This window comes from Pelobates fuscus, chromosome 3, assembly GCF_036172605.1.
Source record: "Pelobates fuscus isolate aPelFus1 chromosome 3, aPelFus1.pri, whole genome shotgun sequence".
NCBI lineage: Eukaryota > Metazoa > Chordata > Amphibia > Anura > Pelobatidae > Pelobates > Pelobates fuscus.
In genome coordinates this window covers 62723900-62747237 of record NC_086319.1, presented here as the reverse complement: position 1 = coordinate 62747237, position 23338 = coordinate 62723900, and the positions used below count along the sequence as shown (strand labels likewise).

Below are 23338 nucleotides of genomic sequence, written 5' to 3'. Positions count from 1 at the left end.
GCAAAATTGTTTTGTTTTGTTGTTTTTTTGGGGGGTGGGGGGTCCACGATGTTGATACACTATGATAAAGGGCTCCTCAGGAAAAATTAATTGGGAACCCCTGATACAGACTAATGTCCTCTTTTAGGTTGATTGATAACATTTCCAGTTGACTGGAACTTCTTAAATATTGTCCTGATGGTGGAAATTGGCAATTCCAATGCTTTTGCTATTTTCTTATAGCTATTCCCATTTTGTGAAGCTCACAAACCTTTTGCCACACATGACAGCTACATTCCTTGGTCTTACTCATCGTGATGACTGACTAAGGGAATTTTGGCCTATGTGTTACTTCATATTTATACCCCTGTGAAACAGGAAGTCACGGTTGAATAAGTTCCTGTTTCAAGTCACCCAGGTGTACTAAAACATTTAAAATATCAATGGGAATATACTTGAAATATATTTTTTTCATATGATTTCCTAGGAGTGCCAATATTTGTTCCTAGCATATATTTAACAAATATGTTTTGTATTTATGTATATATTTATTTTGATAAACCTCTGTTGTGCTTGGAATTGCTTGATACCCATGAAGGCAGAGAAGTTTATGATTTTTTTTGTACACAAGATAGTTACATAGTTACATAGTTACATAGCTGAAAAGAGACTTGCGTCCATCAAGTTCAGCCTTCCTCACATTTGTTTATTGCTGTTGATCCAAAAAAAGGCAAAAAAAAAAAACAGTTTGAAGCACTTCCAATTTTGCAACAAGCTAGGAAAAAAAATCCTTCTTGACCCCAGAATGGCAGTCAGATTTATCATTGGATCAAGCAGTTATTTCCCTACATTGAAGATCAAAAGCTTAAACTATAAAGACAATTTTTTCACATCATTCTTTGTGATAAAATATGCCAATATTAGTGGAGGGCACTGTATAATTAACTATACAGACACATTTGGTAAGAGTAGAATGAAAAAATATCTAAGGCTTAGTGCATCTGCACCCATGAATTTTTTATTTATTTATTTTTTAAATCTGCTATTTGTGTCCTTTGCTCTATGCAGGGAATTTGTATATAATCTTAAGCACAGTGTTTTCCTATATTGTGACATGCTCTTAATGTGTTCCCTTTCATTGATGCTTATTAAAACTAAAAAGAGAAAATGAGAAAATAATAAACGCCACATACATTTTGGAGACAAATGCTTGTAATCCTGTCTATGAATAGGGGGTGTATGTCTGAAATGTATTTTTATTATTACATGGCTGTTATTTACTGCTCTTCAAATTATCTTTCGCGGGTCATCCAATTAGCACCAAAAATGTCATAAAGAAAGAAACAGAAAAACTGGCAACATTCAACTATCACCTGGCAAGCAATTAAAGGAACACTATAGTCACCTAAATTACTTTAGCTAAATAAAGCAGTTTTAGTATATAGATCATTCCCCTGCAATTTCACTGCTCAATTCACTGTAATTTAGAAATTAAATCACTTTGTTTCTGTTTATGCAGCCCTAGCCACACCTCCCCTGGCTATGATTGACAGAACCTGCATGAAAAAAAAACAAACTGGTTATACTTTCAAACAGATGTAATTTAACTTAAATAATTGTATCTCAATCTCTAAATTGAACTTTAATCACATACAGGAGGCTCTTGCAGGGTCTAGCAAGCTATTAACAAATGCAGGGGATAAGAAAATCTTAATTAAACTGAACTTGCAATAAAGAAATGAGAATAGATAGTATAGAAGAAATGAGAATAGATAGTCACCATAGTTGAGTGTTTTCTTGGCTTGCAATAAAGAAAGCCTAAATAGGGCTCTCTTTACAGGAAGTGTTTATGGAAGGCTGTGCAAGTCACATGACCGGTGTATAGTCGCCATATGGGCAGTCAGAATCTAGGACGAAATCCCCCCACATACCTACTCCCAATAACACACTGACACTAAGGTATATGGGTCAAATTGTCCACAGCTTTATTAAAACAATCTCTTTTAATAATGATAATAATAATAATAACGATCATAATAATGATAATAATTAATTAACATGTTAACATGGGTCATTGCCCCCCGTGCTCTGCCCTCACATCCGTGTCCTTCTTTTAATATAAAAGGCAATGACCCCACATAAATAACACACACACACACACATATATATATATATATATATATATATATATATATATATATAACATTTTTCAACTTTACTCCAACATAAATGACTTAAAGTGCCACACATAATTAACCATGGCAGGGATATACCTGGATACCCCTACCCCACCAGGTTCTGAGCCACCTCCAGGACTCGAAACCTACCAACCACCAATGATCACAATGTTTCCTGTCCATCACGTTCTTCCTGGGGAGCCTCTTTCCTCTTCTTCGGCTCCCTATGCCGCCGCTGTGACAAAACGGGATAACCCCTTCATGCAATACAGACCGAGGAAGGGTGGGCGGGACAAACTTAACCAGGTAGGAGATTAAAAGTGATACTTACAAAATGGCTACCTATTTAAATAGCCAAACCACTTACCCACAACCCACCAGTCCTGGCCATTTCCTCCTAAGCCCGCCTCCTAACCCCTGTCAAGGCCCTTTTCCGCTAAGCTGTGCTTTGGCTACATGGGGCTACATGCAGGGAGGTGTGACTAGGGTTCATAAACAAAGGGATTTAACTCCTAAATGGCAGAGGATTAGGCAGTGAGGCTGCAGGAGCATGTTTTATACACCAAAACTGCTTCATTAAGCGAAAGTTGTTCAGGTGACTATAGTGTCCCTTTAAGTAAATTTGGAAGAGTGGAGTAACAATTGTAAGACAAAAAATGCACTATCCACTATCATATACTGTGGTGAAGGTAAAAAAAAAAATGTTAACTCCACTGGATTCTTTGCCAACAACAAAAATCTGTACTTGGTCTGTGGTGGGATATGGTTTTGTCAGATTAAATGGGGGTCACTTAGAACACACACTCTTCTTTATTATTATTTTATGTACTACAGAAGGGAAAAATCATTAAATGTTATTCTTTGTTCTACTAGATAACTCTTTTGGAAGCTTCAGATTCTTTTGTCTCTTACTTTCCATTGACAGTTATATATCACAGCTACTATACACTATCAGCGAGTTTATTTACCTTGCAAGATTGTCTTGTGAAAAAATGCTCGATGGGATTAAAAAATTGACTTCTTATCGTGCTTGTTAATCTTTAATAAAGAAGTTAGACAGGACCCACAAGATCTCTTCATTCTGTTTTCCGTTTAATTTCCGTAGCCAGCATCTGGGAATTATTCAGTAAATTGCTAAGTGCACGGATTCTTCATCTTTTTATATTTGTAAATGTATTTGTAGTATGCATAATATATAAAATACATAATCTACATGGGTAGGTATCATGCTCTTTCATTTCAATTGCTATATTTTGTACACAGCTGGTATACATTTTTGGGGGTGAGTTGATTTTTCATTAAGTACTATAAACTGTGTTTCAATTCATGTTATCATTCTCTTGAAAAACGTTCCAAGTGGATTTGCCAGAACATTGGCTTTTATGTTAATTACTCAGTAGAATATATTTGATATGCAAGTCGTTTTATGTGTTTTATGTGGATTGGTGTTTATATTGCACAGTTGAAATAATACCTAGGCTTTTAACTTGTCACAGGTACGCCATTCCTCAATTTCTTTACATACTTATATATTTCAATTTAGTTTTAGATTTTCCATAGTACAACAGTGACAGCAATAAAAGTTCAATATATTTCTGTTCGTTGTGTGATTTGTTACCCTGAGAGTGTAGTGTATTGATTATAATCTTATTTGCATAATTAACACAGATCTCACAAGGGATTAAGTTGGTAATTTCATCAGGAAGGATTTTTCTTTTCTTTAAATATATTAACAATGAAATAGTGCTTTCTAAATTACACAATGTGAACTGGTTTATGCAAGGTGATTTTTAATTACATTTTAATTACGGACAGTTTGGTACATTTTTGACTGCATGCAATTTGATTGAATTCATATTGAATGTGGCCATTTTTACACATATTTAAAACAAGTGAGATTTGTGGATTGTTTTGGAGGCCAGATCACTGTCCTAACAATTTGGCTGAATATAGGAATTAAAGACCTGGTTAAACCCTGTCTCTATCCTTTCCCTAATTTCTAATTCATTGGCATGTTTCTTAATTCTAAACACTTACTCTTTTCCTAACTGTTACAGTAACACTATTCAGTTCTCCCTATTCCTAACCACTCACCAAAACTCCTTATGCCGATGTCTAACTTGTAACTAACTCACCCATTTCATCTATTCACTACCTATTAATGCTTGCTGGCAACAGTGCTTTATGGATGTTGCACAAATTTTGAATGTGGCGATCAATTTGGCCATATCCAGTTAAGCTTTATCTGAATGTCCCTCGCTTAAATGGACTATCAAATAGATATAAAAATTACTGTTCTCAATACTACAGTCTTTAGAGTAGGCTTATAGCAAAGGAACTGCTATATAAAATGATAAATACCTCTATACGCAGCAAAGATTTCATACATATTTATAGTACATGAATTACTACAATTTGTTCTGTATAGTTTGTCGGTAGGAAAATTGCTATTCCCGGAAGAATATATTTTTGTAAGGCAGAATGATAGACAGCTGCCTACAGACTTCTAATGTGTGAAATAAACAAATATGGTCCAGATCATAGCTCTCATTTAAATGATATCCTCAATTTTTGTTACTGAAATACACATCTAATATAAATATATTTCATTTGTGACACTATGTCTAATTGTACAATCCTCAGTGTGTAACAATACTTATGATCAAATGCAAAAAATTTGTAAATATTAGAATTCCACCTTTATTCCTGCTAAATAGCATCTCCTTAAGTTCTTTTGGAAACCCTCAACACAGAAATGACAGAGCCAATGCATTATAACCAACATGGTATTCTGACTATTAACACTATTATTCCCTAAAGTATTCTGACTATTAACACTATTATTCCCTAAAGTGAGTATTCAAAGTTAATTTTAAATATAAGGTCAAAACAGCCAGGCTGGAAATATTCTCTATGCTATGCTTCCAGTTGGGCTACTTTTGCCTTAAATTTGAAATTCATTTACATTCTCACTTTAGTAATTAACCATGTAAAACCTTGAAATGTGGGGCAAAATATGTACAAACCCACAGGGTAGTTAGCAGAATCCCCACTTAGGACTGTGTTCTGATTGCAGATATTTCAATGATGTGGAGGTGGTATATTTTAATCTAGACAACACTTTGTAAAACTGTTTCTGTAAGATGCTGTGCATTTTATGATCAGACGGTATTGCTCTTTTTGTATTTCATATACTGTATGTTTATTTCTTAGTTTTCATGCAATTTCTCTTCAAACAAAACTCAATGAAAGATTTTAATTTGAAAACAAAATATATTAGACTTGGGCTTTTGTTTTCTAGTCGAACACGTTTTTGTCCGAAGTTCAGTTATTACAAATTACGACGAATGAAACAAAGACAGAATTGCATGTTGGATGAAATTTAGTCTGTGCTATTTGTTCTTTGTTTGTTTTAGTTTCTTGCGAGAAGGGAGTTACTGGCTTGCGGCTCCCTCCTTGTAATATTTAAAAATGAAAGCGGCGGGAAGCTGTGCCGCTTCCTAAATCCCCCATGTCTCCATGCGACTGGCTGCTCACTATCATAAGAAAAGAATAGCAACTGGTGGGGGCCCTAAATAAGCCAACCAATCAGATTGCTCTGACAGGTAAATCTTGAGACTTACCTTTAGTCTCATGATCTACCTGTCAGATCACTCTGATTGGTTGACTTAAATTTCACGGTGTGGGAAAGCTTTATAAGGTTTTCCCCGCACTGCAAGCTCAGTCTGCGTGGAACCCACACAGAGTGAAGATTTTAATATTTTTTTCGTTTGGATTTTTTTTTTTTTAAGTGGTTATTTTTGCAATCGGCCCTTATTTTTAAAAAGTTATTCTAATAGTTCGACATGACAGAATGGATTTTTATTTGGCCTTTTTTGGGGCTGAATAAATAAGATGGAAGAAAAAAGACTTCTAATGGGAAGAATAATTTTTTTTTATCTTACAGATATTTAGTTTTTTACCACCTCAATATTATTAGGGTGAGGAGGGTAGGTAGGAACACTATGTACCCCAGTTCACGGGTGGGGCCTTGAGGGCAGCCCTATGTCCTCCCGTTTATTTTAATAGTTAAGTACCACCACTCATGGAGCACAAAAAAAAATAATCTAATAAGCAGAGCCATTAATACTATTGATTATTACTATTTGTATTATATTGGTCCACTTTATGCTACTTTTGGTAGCAGGCCTCATATCAACAACTTCAGAATGCTATAGCGAATACATGCTCTGTTTACTCAGGTCTAAAGCTTAAGGCATTATAACAATTAATGAAGTAGGAAGATGTTTTCCTAGACATTGAACCTGTCCAGAAGCCCTCCAACAATGATGCTGTTATGCCAAGGTTGTGACAAGGTGTATACAGTTACTATGGCAAAAGATAACTTTCATTCTTTTTTTTGTTTTTGTAGACACCGTTTTACAGGGTTAACTTGGGCATCTATATACTGTTGCTTATATGGCATCAAGTGCATGGTCAGTTTACTAAATCTATGCAAGGTTGCTTAGCAATGTTTTTTTTTTTATTCACGTCTGAAGTGGGAGGTTTTGTCTGACTAACAATGAGGGACTGGCGAATACAAATGTTTCAGATTATACAATGATCATTCACTGCTGACAAAATAAAAAGGAAATGAATACGATTTGCTAGCGTGGAGTTTGATGCTAATGATACAGCATTCTAAAGGACAACAGTGCATTCAGATAATTATCCAATATACATACACAATGCGCTCTGTGGGTGCTGATAAGGATGGGATGAGGCAGCATTGTGGTATTATATTATGATAGTTATTATGTATCAAATACTTCCAGTATATGTGTTGGAAATTTTATTAACCAGTCTTGTCCAATTCTCTGCTTGTTGCTTGTTGAGCTGTCACAACCACCTCTTTGATATTTATTTATTTACTTAATTCTCTCACATCCAGCTGACAGAATACCTTTTTTTATTTAAATATGAGACAAAACATTCGTTGACTTCAATTCCCAAATTTATATCTGAATGGACACGTTTATCATTATTTTTCATATTTTTAATATAAATTTGTATAACAGACATTTTGTTTCTTTTTTAGTGCTTCACATCACATTTCCGTTTTTGAAAATAATCTCTGAAAGGGATTTTACCACAAAAAGTCTGCGTAGAGCTTTTTCTGTGCTCTTTGTGATTGGCTACCTTAGACACATGTTATTCTATTAATTTTATAATGCCTTTCAAATACAGTATCTCACAAAAGTGAGTACACCCCTCACATTTTTGTAAATATTTTATTATATCTTTTCATGTGACAACACTGAGGAAATGACACTCTGCTACAATGTAAAGTAGTAAGTGTACAGTCTGTATAACAGTGTAAATTTGCTGTCCCCTCAAACTAACTCAACACACAGCCATTAATGTCTAAACATTTGGCAACAAAAGTGAGTACACCCCTAAGTGGCAATGTCCAAATTGGACCCAAAGTGTCAATATTTTGTGTGGCTACCATTATTTCCCAGCACTGCCTTAACCCTCATGGGCATGGAGTTCACCAGAGCTTCACAGGTTGCCCCTGGAGTCCTCTCCCACTCCTCCATAATGACATCACGTAGCTGGTGGATGTTAGAGACCTTGCACCACCCCACCTTCTGTTTGAGGATGCATCTTCTCAATAGGGTTTAGGTCTGGAGACATGCTTGAGTCTCCAGTCCATCACCTTTACCTTTAGCTTCTTTAGCAAGGCAGTGGTCATCTTGGAGGTGTGTTTGGGGTCGTTATCATGTTGGAATACTGCCCTGCGGCCCAGTCTCGGAAGGGAGGGGATCATGCTCTGCTTCAGTATGTCACAGTACATGTTGGCATTAATGGTTCCCTCAATTAACTGTAGCTCCCCAGTGCCGGCAGCACTCATGCATGCCCAGACCATGACACTCCCACCACCATGCTTGATTGTAAGCAAGACACACTTGTCTTTGTATTTTTCGCCTGGTTGCTTCCACACACGCTTGACACCATCTGAACCAAATAAGTTTATCTTGGTCTCATCGGACCACCGGACATGGTTCCAGTAATCCATGTCTTGAATCTACTTGTCTTCAGCAAACATTTTTTGGGCTTTCTTGTGCATCATCTTTAGAAGAGGCTTCCTTTTGGGACGAAAGCCATGCAGATCAATTTGATGCAGTGTGCGGGCTATGGTCGGAGCACTGACAAGCTGACCCCCCACCTATTCAACCTCTGCAGCAATGCTGGCAGCTCTCACACTTCTATTTCCCAAAGTCAACCCCTGGATATGATGCTGAGCACGTGCACTCACCTTCATTGATTGACCATAGTGAGCCCTGTTCTGAGTGGAACCTATCCTGTGAAACTGCTGTATGGTCTTGCCCACCGTGCTGCAGCTCAGTTTCAGGGTCTTGGCAATCTTCTTATAGCCTAGGCCATCTTTCTGTAGAGCAATAATTCTTTTTTTCAGATACTCAGAGAGTTCTTTGCCATGAGGTTCCATGTTGAACTTCCAGTGAACAGTATGAGAGTGTATGAGAGCGATAACACCAAATTTAACACACCTGCTCCCCATTCACACCGGAGACCTTGTAACACTAACAAGTCACATGACACTGAGGATGGAAAATGGCTAATTGGGCCCAATTTGGATATTTCCTCTTAGGGGTGTACTCACTTTTGTTGCCAACAGTTTAGACATTAATGGCTGTTTGTTTAGTTTTTGGGGGTAAAATAGAAAAAGAGGTCCAGGCACTCCTTGGTTCAAAACAGGCAAGTTTATTGGAACCCACAGCAACGTTTCGGCCTTAAAGGACCACTCTAGGCACCCAGACCACTTCAGCTTAATGAAGTGGTTTGGGTGCCAGGTCCCTCTAGGATTAACCCTTTTTTTTTATAAACATAGCAGTTTCAGAGAAACTGCTATGTTTATAATAGGGTTAATCCAGCCTCCAGATCCTCTATTGGCTGTCTCACTGACAGCCGCTAGAGGCGCTTGCGTGATTCTCACTGTGAAAATCACAGTGAGAGCACGCAAGCGTCCATAGGAAAGCATTGTAAATGCTTTCCTATGAGACCGGCTGAATGGCCGCGCAGCTCTTGCCGCGCATGCGCATTCAGCCGAAAGGGAGGATCGGAGGCGGAGAGGAGGAGGAGAGCTCCCCACCCGGCGCTGGAATAAAGGTAAGTTTTAACCCTTTCCTCATCCCAGAGGGTGGTCCCTGAGGGTGGGGGCACCCTCAGGGCACTATAGTGCCAGGAAAACGAGTATGTTTTCCTGGCACTATAGTGGTCCTTTAACGGTCTTTATCAAGCTTGATAAAGACCATTACGTTTAAAACGTTGCTGTGGGTTCCAATAAAGTTGCTTGTTTTGAACCAAGGAGTGCCTGGACCTCTTTTCTATTTTACACTATTTCTATGGGAACCTGGTGTTTGGTTCTGGTACAGCTAAGCACCCTGGCTCGGACTGATGGGATTGAGTACATATTCCTAAAGGATTGAGTTATTTTGAGGGGACAGCAAATTTACACTGTTATACAGGCTGTACACTTACTACTTTACATTGTAGCAGAGTATAATTTCTTCAGTGTTGTCACATGAAAAGATATAATAAAATATTTACAAAAATGTGAGGGGTGTACTCACTTTTTTGAGATACTGTATGTTGTTTATCAATCTCTTGATAAACATGAGCATGGAATAGTTTACTCAAAGTAAGTACATAATGTAGCTTTAACTTAAAAATAATATGTAGGGTTATAAGACAGAGTTTATACACTCAGTGGGAATTCCTCTTCAAATTTAAAAGAACAGAAAAAATAAAAATAAACCATGAAGACCTTTAAACTTTGAATGAATGTAGGACGATTCAACTTCAACATAATGGATGAGTCTGGGGAGTTAATCTATATTCTAAAGTCAAGGTGATGTTATCAGTCCTTTGAGTTTTCGAAATCTAGACTACTAGTGATTAATATCCAGATAGTGTATTTTAGTGTACTGGAGTGATAATCGCGTCAGGAGGTCCCTGATGCGCCCTCCCCCTCACCCCACTGTAAGTAGTCAAACCATTTTAGAACATTGCAACAATTCATGATATAAATAGTATATGGGTACTGAGTATTTCCCTGTGTGTTTTATGCAGATCAATCAAATCAAGATTATAGAGACTAAAATATTTGTTTTTTAAAAATATGTAGGCACTGTTGTTTTATTTTCTATCATAAACCTCTATTCACTTTCAAAATCATTCAGCAGTTATTTTCAGTTTGTTGTTATATTAGACATTGGTCATTCATGAGAAATTAAGGTCCTTTAGCATTCACCACCAGGTGTAACACACAAGCACCTTGAGTCAGTCTTGCTTGGCTATCAATGACTTGTCACATGTCAAAATATACTTCATGTTCTCTTTGAAAAATGAAGATGTAAGCAAAGCCGAAGCACTCAATGCTTTGATAATAAACGAAAAAGCCTTAAACAGTGGATTATATTTTGACATGTGACTTACTAATTACGTGCACTTTATCTAAAGAAACTATTGCTAATTATATGGAGAATAGCTGAAAGGTCCATTGATATTCATTTGACACATGGAGTGAAATCTCAGAGTATGTCATTTTATTAATATTATTTGTTCATATTGTTACATAATTAGTTCCAAATTAGGCATCTTTCATCTTTTCACAGTGAAAAAGGTTAGCCTTAATATTGTTGGTGCACATTTATATTTTTTTACATTTTCTTACATTACTATTACATAATTCTTTACAAAATATTTCTATTATATATTGTAAGCAGTTTATCTAACAGGAAATGAAAAAATCAGTTTTAATATTGCTGAAATCATCTAAAAGATTCTTACAGTTGAAGTTTATATATTGCTTTTCTACCTAAACTAAGAATGTATTTATGAAATAACCATTTTATACAATGAATTATTATTAATTTTTTTAATTATATGTAATTGTGTAATTATACCATAATTATATCTAGACTCTTATTGGCTGATTGAAGGACTTAATTTTTTTTCCCCTCTTTTACTTGGTTTATTTTGATAGCGCGCTCTAGATTATTTTCATTTAAAAAGTTACATTTCTTTTTAAACTCGTTTTTTTTTTTTGGCAGAAGAGAATGTTTGTACCTCTATATGTTATATATTTAAAATCATTAATATGCTCCTCTACTCCAGAAGAAGTCCCTCACACAAAGAAAATCACCCTTATTTTAGAATGCCATCACTGGTTTATTTATTTGGGTAATGTTCCAAATATGCATTTTAAGTAGGTCTATAGGTTTAAATAGGACTTGTAGGTACCTCTTGTGCTGCCAAAACATCTCTGATCCATCGAGGCATGGACTCCACAAGACCTGTTAAAATGTCCTGTGGCATCTGGCACCAAGACATTAAAGGGACACTCCAGGCACCCAGACCACTTCTGCTCATTGGAGTGGTCTGGGTGCCAACTCCCACTACCCTTAACCCTGCAACTGTAATTATTGCAGTTTTTCATAAACTGCAATATTTACATTGCAGGGTTAACTCCACCTCTAGTGGCTGTCTATTAGACAGCCACTAGAGGTCACTTCCTGGGTTCTAGCACACGCTGTGTGAGGACCTCCAGCGTCGCTCAAAACCCCATAGGAAAGCATTGAAATGATTTTTCAATGCTTTCCTATGGGGAGACGTAATGCGCATGCGCGGCATTTCCGCGCATGCGCATTAGGTCTCCTCGGCCGGTGAGCGAGATTAGTCTCGCCCACCGGCCGACGTAATCATTAGGAGGAGCGTCGCGGAGGCGGAGACAGCGGCGAGGGACATCGCCGCTGTCCCAGGTAAGTCACTGAAGGGGTTTTCACCCCTTCAGTAACCGGGGATTGGTGGGTGGGAGGGAGAGGGACCCTCCAGTGCCAGAAAAACGGATCGTTTTTCTGGCACTGGAGTTTCCCTTTAACAGTAGATCCTATAAATCTTGCAAATTGTGAAGTTGGGCCTCCATGAATGGGATTTATTGTTTCAGCAATCAAATTGAGATCTGGGGAATTTGGAGGCCAAGGCAACACCTTGAACTCTTTGTCATGTTCCTCAAACCATTCTTGAACACATTTTGCAGTGTGGCAGGGTGCATTATTCTGCTGAAAGAGACCACTGCCATCAGGGAACACCATTCCATTCTCCAACAATCTCTAGGTAAGTGGTAAGTGGTATGTGTCAAAATATTATCCACATGAATTTCAGGCCCACAATTTCCCAGCAGAACATTACCCAAGCATAATACTGCCTCAATTGACCTGCTTGTTTCCTATAGTGCATCCTGCTGCCATCTCATCTCCATGTAAACTACGCACATGAACCTGGCTATCCACCTGATCTAAAAGAAAATGTGATTAATCAGACCAGGGAACCTTCTTGCATTACTCCATGGTCCATTTCTGATGATCACATCCCCATGGAAGGTCTACATTTGTGTGTGTCAGTGAGCTTGTTTGTACTGCACTTGTGTCTGTAGTGAGCTTATGTATGTTTACCTGCCCATTGTGAGTTTGTGTGTTAATGAGCCTGTCTGTAGTGAGCTGGTGTTTGTGTGTCAATGAGTTTGTGTGTGTAGCGAGTTTGCATGTATGTCAATCACCATGTGTGTGTTAGATTAGATGACTTTGCTTTGCTGCTCTGCTGACATTCTCAGCTGATGAGCCAGACCTGCATTGCTGTGTTTATCTCAGTGGAGATGATGGAGCCTCTTACAGGTGCCTGTTCTTAAACCCTTTGACTCTTTAATCTGGATGGCACCAGTACACTATTGGCTCCATAATCACTACAAAGGACTGTAGTGATTAAGGTGCCTAGAGTTTTCTTTATGAATAATTTGTCAATGCCTCACCCGAGATTTCGGGATTTCTATTCTGGATCCTCTCATGCTACAAAGACATAGATTCTTGGAGAGTGCTCTAGACCGCTCATAAAAAAAGATATGTAGAGGTATTTACTAAGAACACATAATATAGAGCTAATTTGACGTTTTTATACAAATCTAAGTTTTGATGATGTTTTATAAGGTTACATTAATACATTGAAATATGTGCAGGTTAATGAAATTCTGATATTTTAATCAGTATCTGAATGGGTTCAATGCATGTTATGATCATTGATCTCAAACATATCACATCTACCCGAGATTGGTGGGAGTTATGTTCTAGCAATAGATAGCTATACTCAGCGAATGTGAATAAGAACACTAAAACACTAACATAAAACCATTAACAGAAACCCTAATAATAAAATAAATTTAACACTAACAACCTAACCTATTAGCACTATAACATTACTGTAATATAAATGATACATAACTATATCCTCTGCTCATCCAATTGCCATTATTTTCCATAATATACATTAATCACATAATTCACAGTTATTTATAATCTCTCTCTCTCTCTCTCTCTCTCTCTCTCTCTCTCTCTCTCTCTCTCTCTCTCTCTCTCTCTCTCTCTATCTGTATATCTATGTATACAGTCTAATTGTCTATTAATTCCATTTTTTTCTCATAAATAGCTGTTTATGTTTAATATAATTTTTGCCCATTGAAAAGATTAATACAAACACATTTACAAATTAAAATCAAATACTTTCCTTAAATACTGTATTCAACTGACAGGTGGCAGTGTTGTGACACACATGTTTTTACTTTTTAAGTATTTAAAACGACAGCTTGAATTGGAAATGACAACAGTGTAAAATTCTTTTGAATAGATGTTTTTAATATTTGAAATTGAATAGGTTTGTATTCTAGGCAGAAGATATATTGTGCTCGTATTTCTTAATGAGACCTTCTATCTGATTATATAGCACATGTCACGAATGAAAGCTTGGGAGTTTAAACAAACTTATGTGCTTAAAAGTTGAATATTTTAAAGAAAAGGGGACATTTAAAAATGCTCTACCTCTTTAAAAGTTTTAAAGCGATAAGTAAATGATTGTACCCTCTCCGGCACCCAACAAAATCAAACATTTCATATAAATGTGACTTGTGTATTTATCTGTCACTTTTTAGGATATCATATTATATATATATATATATTTATTTCTAAATTATGAAATTGCAATTATAATTATCATTATCGCTAAACTTGTTGTTTTTACATGCCATTAACTAAAATAAATACCAAAAAAATTAAAATAGCCTTAAAACACTGGTATTAGCCGGGCTTTTTTTTTTTTTGTTCTCTTGTTTCTTAATGTAATATGCTGGAAAGGGCATGATATTTTGAATGTAAATCACTTTGCATAATGATGTTTGCTTATTTAAAAATAATGTCCTTCTAGCTTTTTTTCCCCATAAATACAAATGCAGAATACATTAATTAACCTTTAAGAAGATAATATGCAACATGCTCTCCAGACCATTCAGCTGGTCTGACTGTATCTAACAGAATACATTTTCTATGCATTAGGGATACATAGTACTTTTTATCTATTACTGCAGATTTTGCTTAAGCTGCAAAAGAAAATTAAGTGGTTGACAATATATTTGCTGTCTTCCTAGTTTACTGTCTCATACTCTTATGTCCACCCAGTCTATTAAAAGAACACTCTAGTCCCTCAAAACATTATTTTTTTCTTGGGGGAGGGGGTCAAATAGCTAGAGGGGTATTTTAGAGTCCAGGGCCCCCTTTTCTCAAAACAAATCAACTACATTAATCCATTACTCACTAGGAGATCTGCCTCCTCTGATATTACCTGGCTTGGTGACCATTTTGTCCAATTAAATTCTTCTCATAGAGAAGCACTGTGGGATGAATGTGATGCACTGCAATGTGCTAAAACTTTTCAGAGACAAGTACTGAATTCAATGCTACTCCTAGCATTGAACATTGACGTAACCGTGCAATGACTTGGTAGTGAATGTGGAAGCACCATCAAGTGCCTGTCAGAGTGACAGGAGGTGTGTTTAGCCCCACCATGTAAACAGTGAAATAGCAGGGACACTGCAGCAAGACCACTTCATTGAGACGATGATCTTGGTGCTCATAGTGTCCCTTCAACTGCCCCCTTTCTTGGTTAATAATATTTGTAAAGCACCAATATGTTGCTTAGCACTGCATTTGATAACCAAAATTGTGACAAAACACATTTAACATACAGCAACAAACAGATAAGGTCAACAGTGAAAAAAACGTCTTCTGGTAAGTCTTACAAATAGTTTGACGTTAGGAAGTGGAATATATCCAGAGCTAAGACTGATTGGTAAGTTTATTTACCATAGAACGTATATGGGTCCATGCCCATTGTTTACAGTCCTATATTACATTTTCTCTTCCTTAATACCATTTGTGAGTCCCTTGTTCCATATAAAGTATGTTACAAGACGACATATCATGAAAAGATGTTGAAGAAGGGTTTGTGACAAAAGTTGAGATTTGAATGTTGAGGTTTGAGTGGCAATAGGACATTCAATGACCTAGCCATCTGATACATCCCACCTGGGAGATTAGGGCTTTTTAAAGTGCCGATTCCACAGCAAACAGAGCATTCAGCCTATAAAATGTGCTTTTATACCAATAGGTGATAAATAATTTTTACTTATATTTTCTGCCATTCTCGGTCTTTGACATAGTGTAAGTATAGGGACATTGAGGCAATACACAACTTCAAATGTGCACACAGATGCCAAGTTCATGGAAAGCATTACCTGGTCAAGGGTGCTATTTTGCAGGACGAGGAAGTGATCTTTATGTAACTATATATTTTAAGCCAAACATTTGCTACTAAATCCCTAGCACAAAGCATGGTTTAAATTAATCTGTTTAACAATTAATGAATCAAGTAGTTAAATACATGAAAGTGACCACTCGTCTAATGAGGTGAGAAAAGGCACTCCAGAAGAATAGGTAGAATCTCCACGTTTGAAGACTGTTGATAGGGCTATATAAAAAATGTATGACATAAATAAATAATAGCTATTACATTTGAGTATTATTGCTTTGCACACACCTCTGCGATTTAATCAATTGAAAAATCTGACTTTCAAATAAGACCACTAAAGGAAAAGGTACTGTAGATCTAATCTGCATACTGCAATTTGAAAAACAAATCTGTAATAATGGGCATGGTTACTTTCCGATGGAGGGGCACTATACTTCCTACTATACTCATTTAGTATTTTGACAAATATCAGGGAATAAGTATACAAGTAGTGTATTCTAGTACTTATAACATGTTTGTTCTAGACACCACTTAGAAAGCCTAGGCATATATATAAACTGTGAATGACTGATTACATGGCAAAATAAATGCATTAAATATTAGGGCTGTGGGTGTTTCAAAAAAATCAAAACCAATAAAGCACTTTAGGTTGCTTAAGAGAGTGTGCCCTCTATTTTACTTCATAAAAGTGCCGATTACAAGTTCCTAGGTTCCATCAAACAGCCAGGAAGGAACTCTTCCTCACTAATTTTGAGTGCTCGCTCAGAACAGATGTGAGGCTTCTTATAGAGAAGCATGTGTTCTACTTCCCAATTTTTCTCTGTGAGAAGCATTGGATTGACCCTGGAGGTCATCTCTAGTGGGAAGAGTATACAGAAGTGATTTTCCAGAATTCACTATGTTTAATTTAGTATTACAGCTAAATAAAATAGGTGAATGTTAAAACTGAAGAATGGGTTGCCAAGCTAATGCTATTCACCCAATTTGGAGATCTGACAAACACTGTTTACGAACTTGTGTATTAGGGTAAGAATTGGGCAATTGTGATATGGGTTAGAAATCTAAAGGTTAGAGATAGGTATGACAGCTAGAGGTCAAGGTGATGAATGAAGAATAGGGTAAAATGATAAGGCATTAGGGATAGGCATCATGAACTAGTAATTAGAGTTATGCTGTATGGACAGGGGTTAGTGTAATACAATGGGGTTATGGCTTAGCTAGATGTTAGTTATGGAAAATTGCAGATGTACAGTTTTGGTTAGGTATTAGAGATAAAGATTGTAATGGTAGCCTATACCATTAGAGATATTGATTAAGGTTAACCAAGTGTTTTTGGTTAGGTATTGTGAATAAACATCTTCTGGATTAGACGGTAGAGTTAAGCATCATGAATTGGCATATGTATTACTTTAGGAATAAAAAAACGACTCTATTGTTATCCCTAGTGCAATAAACACAAATGTAAAATATATTATTTTTCTAAAACAAGAAGTCCCTTATTGTCTATCTACAATGTCTTAATTCTGTCATATCATCACATCATTTAGAATTATATCATTGAGTCATTCTAAAAAAAAATCATAATTGGCTAGCTACAAATTCTCAAAGATTCAGAAAATAAAGCAGTATGGAAGAGGGTGTCTGTGATATCAGTGTCATTTAAATGAACTTTACTAAAGTGGCCATTTCCACCGCTCATGATCTTGAAGATATTGAGCCTCTTTAAGCAAAAGGGCAACTGTTCCACGTTATCTAGTATTGAGGAAGCAGATATCTGTACTCCTGTCACTACAAATGTGTCATTGGTCACCGCATACTATACTTCACTGGACTGTGAAATAGCAAAGGTATTGAGTTTGGCACGTTTGCCACAATAGCAAGGTAATTACTCTATAGTTCAGTATAAAGTATAAGGGTGCGTTCACTATCTGATAATAGATCCCACTGTTACAGACCTTTGAAGGTGTAACTAATGCAAAATAACAAGGACTTATTATGAACTGTACCTTTAACAATAAGCTCATATATACAGTAGTTTTGTCATTAAGAAACACAGCTAATAAAACTCTGTTGATATTATGCTATGTGACATCACCCAGGGAATAAGTCAGGTGTCCTGTTCTATTCCAATTTTTAATCATGACAATTTCATATTATAAACTTTCATGAAAGAAAGCTGAGAACATTTAAAAAAAAAATACATATATCATTGTAGATATAACTATACGTCTATATAACATGTAATATAAATTGTGATTATTTTAAATGGCAATGAATACCATGACATCTGTTGACCCAAAATAAGTGCTCTATGTATTTACATCACTTTGATGTCCCTTGATCACTTAACATTATCTAGGCAAACAGGTAATTGAAGCTTGCTTTGCAATTGAGAGCTTATAAAATGTATGTAAAACTGGTTTAAAAAATAGCAGTCAACACAGCATTGCATTAACCAGTCACAATACTCAGTACACATATTCAAATAAGCATTGTTCAAATTATATTACTAAGACTTATACATAAAATAACTAAACTAAAATAGCAATTTGTGAATACTAATTATATTCCAGTAATCAACATGTATCACACTTAAATAGATAGATATCCCATTTACAAAGGTTAAACGGAGGCAGTATGATGGTTCTATGCAAACAGACATTTATTGTTATTTACTATTATTCACAAATTGCTAACAAAAGCACTGTATTCAATGCAATTTCTATATTTTAATTTTCCAGATCACTGACTACACAAATCTATGTTTTTATTATTTGTTCTGCATGAGCAGTTACTATTAGTTATACACAAATTCTGGCTACTTTAATTACCTCCCCCATCCATGTGTTCAGCTTCTGACTAGTTAAACTGATTATTGAATTCTCCATATAGCAACCAGTGCACTCACTCAGTCAATTAATTCTCTTATTGTATCTGATGTGTCAGTGTCAATGTCATTGTTAATCTCTTAAATCCACATCACTTCAGGACTCAGTGGTCTACATGGGCTCATAATCCCAATATATTTGGGATATATGTATATATGTATATAGAGATACATTTTTAAATAGATAGATAGATAGACAGACAGACAGACGTGATTTGCTGTTAAATATGAATATTGGGGAAAATATCTAAAATGTAGAATAGATGATATTGTCACTAATACAATTTATCTACAATAAACATGTATGTTGTGAAATTCATACATACATGTTTGCAGGATATCAATGAAAGCATGTTGAATTCAAAGCATGTAAAAAGGTTTTTTATCCTCATAAAATAGCCTACAACATTTGCTTTAGGGATGCAGCTCCCCCTCAATTCCTAGAAAGGTGAACAATGCAAGCACGAGTTCTTTGGATGGGAACTTAACTTGGTACCCTGTAAATCAATTGGAATATAATCCCATTTGCCTATGCAACCCTCACATTCCATGCATCACTCATACACCCCATGCTATTTCCCCCCTAAAATACACAGAGTGCAGCTACTGGAAGATAAACATTCTAAATGTTTAATATTCCAACAGCAGAGTTCATTCAGAAATACAAAATTAGATTTTTTTTTTGTTCATGCCCTACGTTGCAAACCAGGTCAGAAGGATAAAATCAGTTTAGTGCTTGCATGCAGATATAGCCTATTTAAACCATTCAGCAGTGAAAACTGCAAAAATGCTATGCTTCCAATAGACCAGAGAGCACTGGGATGTGCCAGCATTTTCCTGTGCACGCTACACACATCAGATACAATATCTAAGAGGAGAGAAAAAGAAGAAGAGACTCTCTTACCATACACACAGAGAGAAAAAGCTATTCGTTCAGCTAGATCCAACACTGCTGTATCCAGACGGGAAGCATGAGTGATCTCTGGGCCTCACACAAAAGCAAGATAATTGGCTCTCAATGAAGAGATGTAAACATTCATCATAATGGCAATAGTGCTGGAGCCGAATGCTACATCAGCTGTTCTATGTACTGTGTGAGATGATGTCACAAACATCATCTCCGTGAGATCTCATTGGCTTTTGTTACCTGGAATCATATCTTAACCCTAAGCTTCCAGTTCCCATTCAAAGGCAGGTCTTTGCCATTACACTGACTTGCTGATGTGGAATAAAGTGAAGGAAGGTAATGTGACCGAACAGATTGAATCGGAACCCAGGCAACATGATAACAATGAATGACTAAGCTTTTATGTAGACGTCACTGTGTTTAATTTCATTAATTAATCTGGCATTTTGTGTTAAGCAGCAATACGGTTTTTAAGCCGTTTTGTCATTGCTATGAATAAATATTCAGTTTGTTTTATGTGGGATTTAGCTGGTTACTATTCCAATTATTAATTAATTAATATCCTATTATTTTCTCATCTGACAAAAAAAAATACAGCAATATGGATTATATAAGGTTAACTAACAGATAAATAAAAGTAAATGCAGATCCCCAGTGTCACTTTTAAAACACCCGTGTGTTGGTTAGCAATGCACTTCTTTGCAGGTACTTTCCAAATGGATTTAACCCTTTGTAAACCGTTTGGTCCACAAAGGGTTACACAACTAAGAAGTTTAAAACTACTCTAACCATGGGGAAAAAAAACTGACCTACAATCAGGTTCTGTCAATTAAATCAAACTGATTTTTTTTTTTTTTTTTTTTTACACGGTTCAAGAAACATATGATCTGTAGCAAATAGCTAGCACTTTAATGTATAAGATAGTTTCTTACAGGCTAGTACTCCCTCCCCCACCATACTTTTATTTAACAGACTACACATACATGCTTCTGCAACGGACCAATAGATTAATGCAGTCCTAACTCATCAAAGAAAAGGGGGGAAGGTTAACTAAACAGTGCTCAACATTAAAAGGTTTATCCTTTAGCCAACACATTTTCATCTAATCATTATTCTATTGGTCCCCCCCACCAAAAATGCTCAAAAAGCGTTTTTTTTTTGTTGTTTTTTTTAACAGAGTTTGCTTACCTAAATTCAGCTCCAGGCGAAGCGCCCAGCGCTGTTCTGCACAACCACACCTTTTAGATTGCTCTATTTTACCGACTTAGGGTGCACTGCACGCTGGCGACAGACGTATTTTATGTACAGAATTGACATCAGGCAGTCTGGAACGGAGTTCCAACTTGCCCTCGGCACACTAGTGCCAAGAACTCTAAAAGTGGTAACACCAACCACCATGACCACTTCAAAAAGCATTAGTGGTCATGGTGGTTGGGGTAACCATTTGAATAAATCTACAGATCAAAATACACTGAACTTGGTTAAGATTATTAAGTTAAGTCACAGTAAAAGGACTGATAAAAAATGGCATGCAAATAGTTTTAGTAGAGCAATGGGGAAATATGCACAAATGGTGGAGTGGAAATTATAACAAAAAATCTAGTGGGGGGAGGATAATGAGAGAGTGGAGAGAGACAAGTATGGGATAAAGACAAATACAGAAAACAGGTGCAAAGACATGGGAAAAGAGATACAAATACAGGTTTGAGAGAACTGGGGAGGGAGATGCAGGAGAAGGCAGAGATGAGGAGAGAAACAAATCATGAGGTGCGAAAAAGAGGCATAAACTGAAGAGGAGAGCAGAGAGACACTAGTGGGGAGGAGAGGAGGGAAGGTACATGCTGTGGACAAGGGGAGAGAGAAAAGGGGGGCACAAGAACGATGGGGATGGAGACAGACTCAAACAGGAAAAAGATAAGGATTGGGACAAGTGCAGAGAAACAGGGATAGAGACACGTTGGGGAACTGGGAGAGGGATACATGTGGGGTTGGAAGAAAAACACAAGTAGAAATAATGGTAAATGGAAAAAGGTAAAAAATAACAAATGTGGCGGCTGGAAAAATAAACACTAAAAGAGAAACATAGGAAGCACATTGGTCGAGCAAAGATGGTGAAAGACTTAAGTCAGAGGAGGTGGGGAGGGGCACAAGGTGAGTTGAAATCATGGAAGCTCATAAAGAAATATATTCTTAATAATATACACTTACAGTACACAAATACACAAACACTATACCCTGCATTACCACACCAACACATCAACGCACCATGCAAATGCACAAATGCACCCATCAACTACATGGCTACATTCACACACCAATACTCCAAACAAATACACACAATCATGCATTCACAAAGGTTCTACTTGCTGCTTGAATTCTGCATTCAACGCAAACACATGTGATGATGTTTTGCTTTTTAAAGCACTGTACTTCTCACATATATTTGAGCATTTGCAATATCTGATCCTATACAATCCAATATACTCCTAAATGTATACATCCTGAAATAAAACACATACATTACTGCATTTTCACCCTTGCATTATACATAAATGCAACACTGCAAGTAAACACAGTTTTGCTTCATTCACACATACAAACATTACACTGATCAGGCACAACATTCCAACCACTGACAGATGAAGTGAAAAACATCAATTATATTGCTACAATGTAAACCTAATATTAGTACATATGTATTGTTTTATTTAAAACGTATTATTATATACAGTTGAAATCAAAATTATTCAACCCCCATTGAAAATCAGGTTTATTGTCAAAATGTTCAGACTTTCAGCTGTTTGCAATTAACAAATCAAACAAAAGCAATTGAAATAGCTCAACACAACAAATGTTTCAAGTGGTTTCCCCAAATTCAACTGACAATGCAACATATAATGACTTCCCCAGTCTCAAAATTATTTAAGCCCTTAGAGCAAGCATTTTTTTAGCACTTAGTAGAGCACCCTTTTGCTGTTAAGACCTGCTGCAAATGAGATGCATAGCCAGGCACCAGCTTCTGGTGGCATCAGCAATTGACTCCAGTTCAGTAATATTCTTGGGTTTGTGTGCTTCAACCACCTTCTTCAAATCCGAAGATATATATGTCAATACAATAAATTACAGAGTATTAAGATGATGTTGCTCTATTTTATAGAATATAGATTAGAGTAAATTATAGCATAATAAGTTTCTATAGAAGACTAGAATAATACATATTTTTCATCATCATCATCATCATCATCATTATCAAAAAAGATGGAGTTACAGCTTGGGAGGTATTGAGCAGGATAATATTATTTACAGAGGTGAGGAGTTGGAGATATTTGGAAGAGTTTGGAACAGAAAGACAGAAAAGAGCCACCATGGGGAAAGAGATCCATGCATCAGAGAAAGCTTTAGCTTTTGTGTCCATCCCATGATGCCCCAGACACTTGGACATGTAACAAATGGAGAAATGGTGCTCCATACATGTTTGGCATGTAAGTACGGTTCTGCAAGACTGACTAATATTTTACTCTTAATAAACTCTCAGTGACATCCAAGAGCACAATGTGGCCAGCACATAAAACAGTCCTCAGAGGGAAATCAATAAGCCTCACATCAGCACACAAAAAAAATTGCAATTGACTGCACTCGCACTATCCCTCACGGACTTCAGAGTCTTAGAAACCCAGGGTCAACAAATAATCCCAC

The 23338-nt window shown here is 36.5% G+C and overlaps 1 protein-coding gene across 3 annotated transcripts in view; it reads right to left on the bottom strand.

Moving 5' to 3' along the window:
- Positions 1 to 19947, bottom strand: part of MGAT4C (MGAT4 family member C) — a 160623-nt gene extending 140676 nt beyond the window's left edge. Inside the window, exon 1 of one of the 3 annotated variants that reach the window (XM_063445162.1) lies at positions 19883 to 19947. The gene's annotated coding sequence lies outside the window, so the exon portion shown is untranslated. Of the gene's footprint in view, positions 1 to 3124; positions 3213 to 19639 lie in introns of those variants that run through there. The other 2 variants (XM_063445161.1, XM_063445163.1) reach the window with 2 other exon arrangements.
- Positions 19948 to 23338: the final 3391 nt, after the last annotated feature.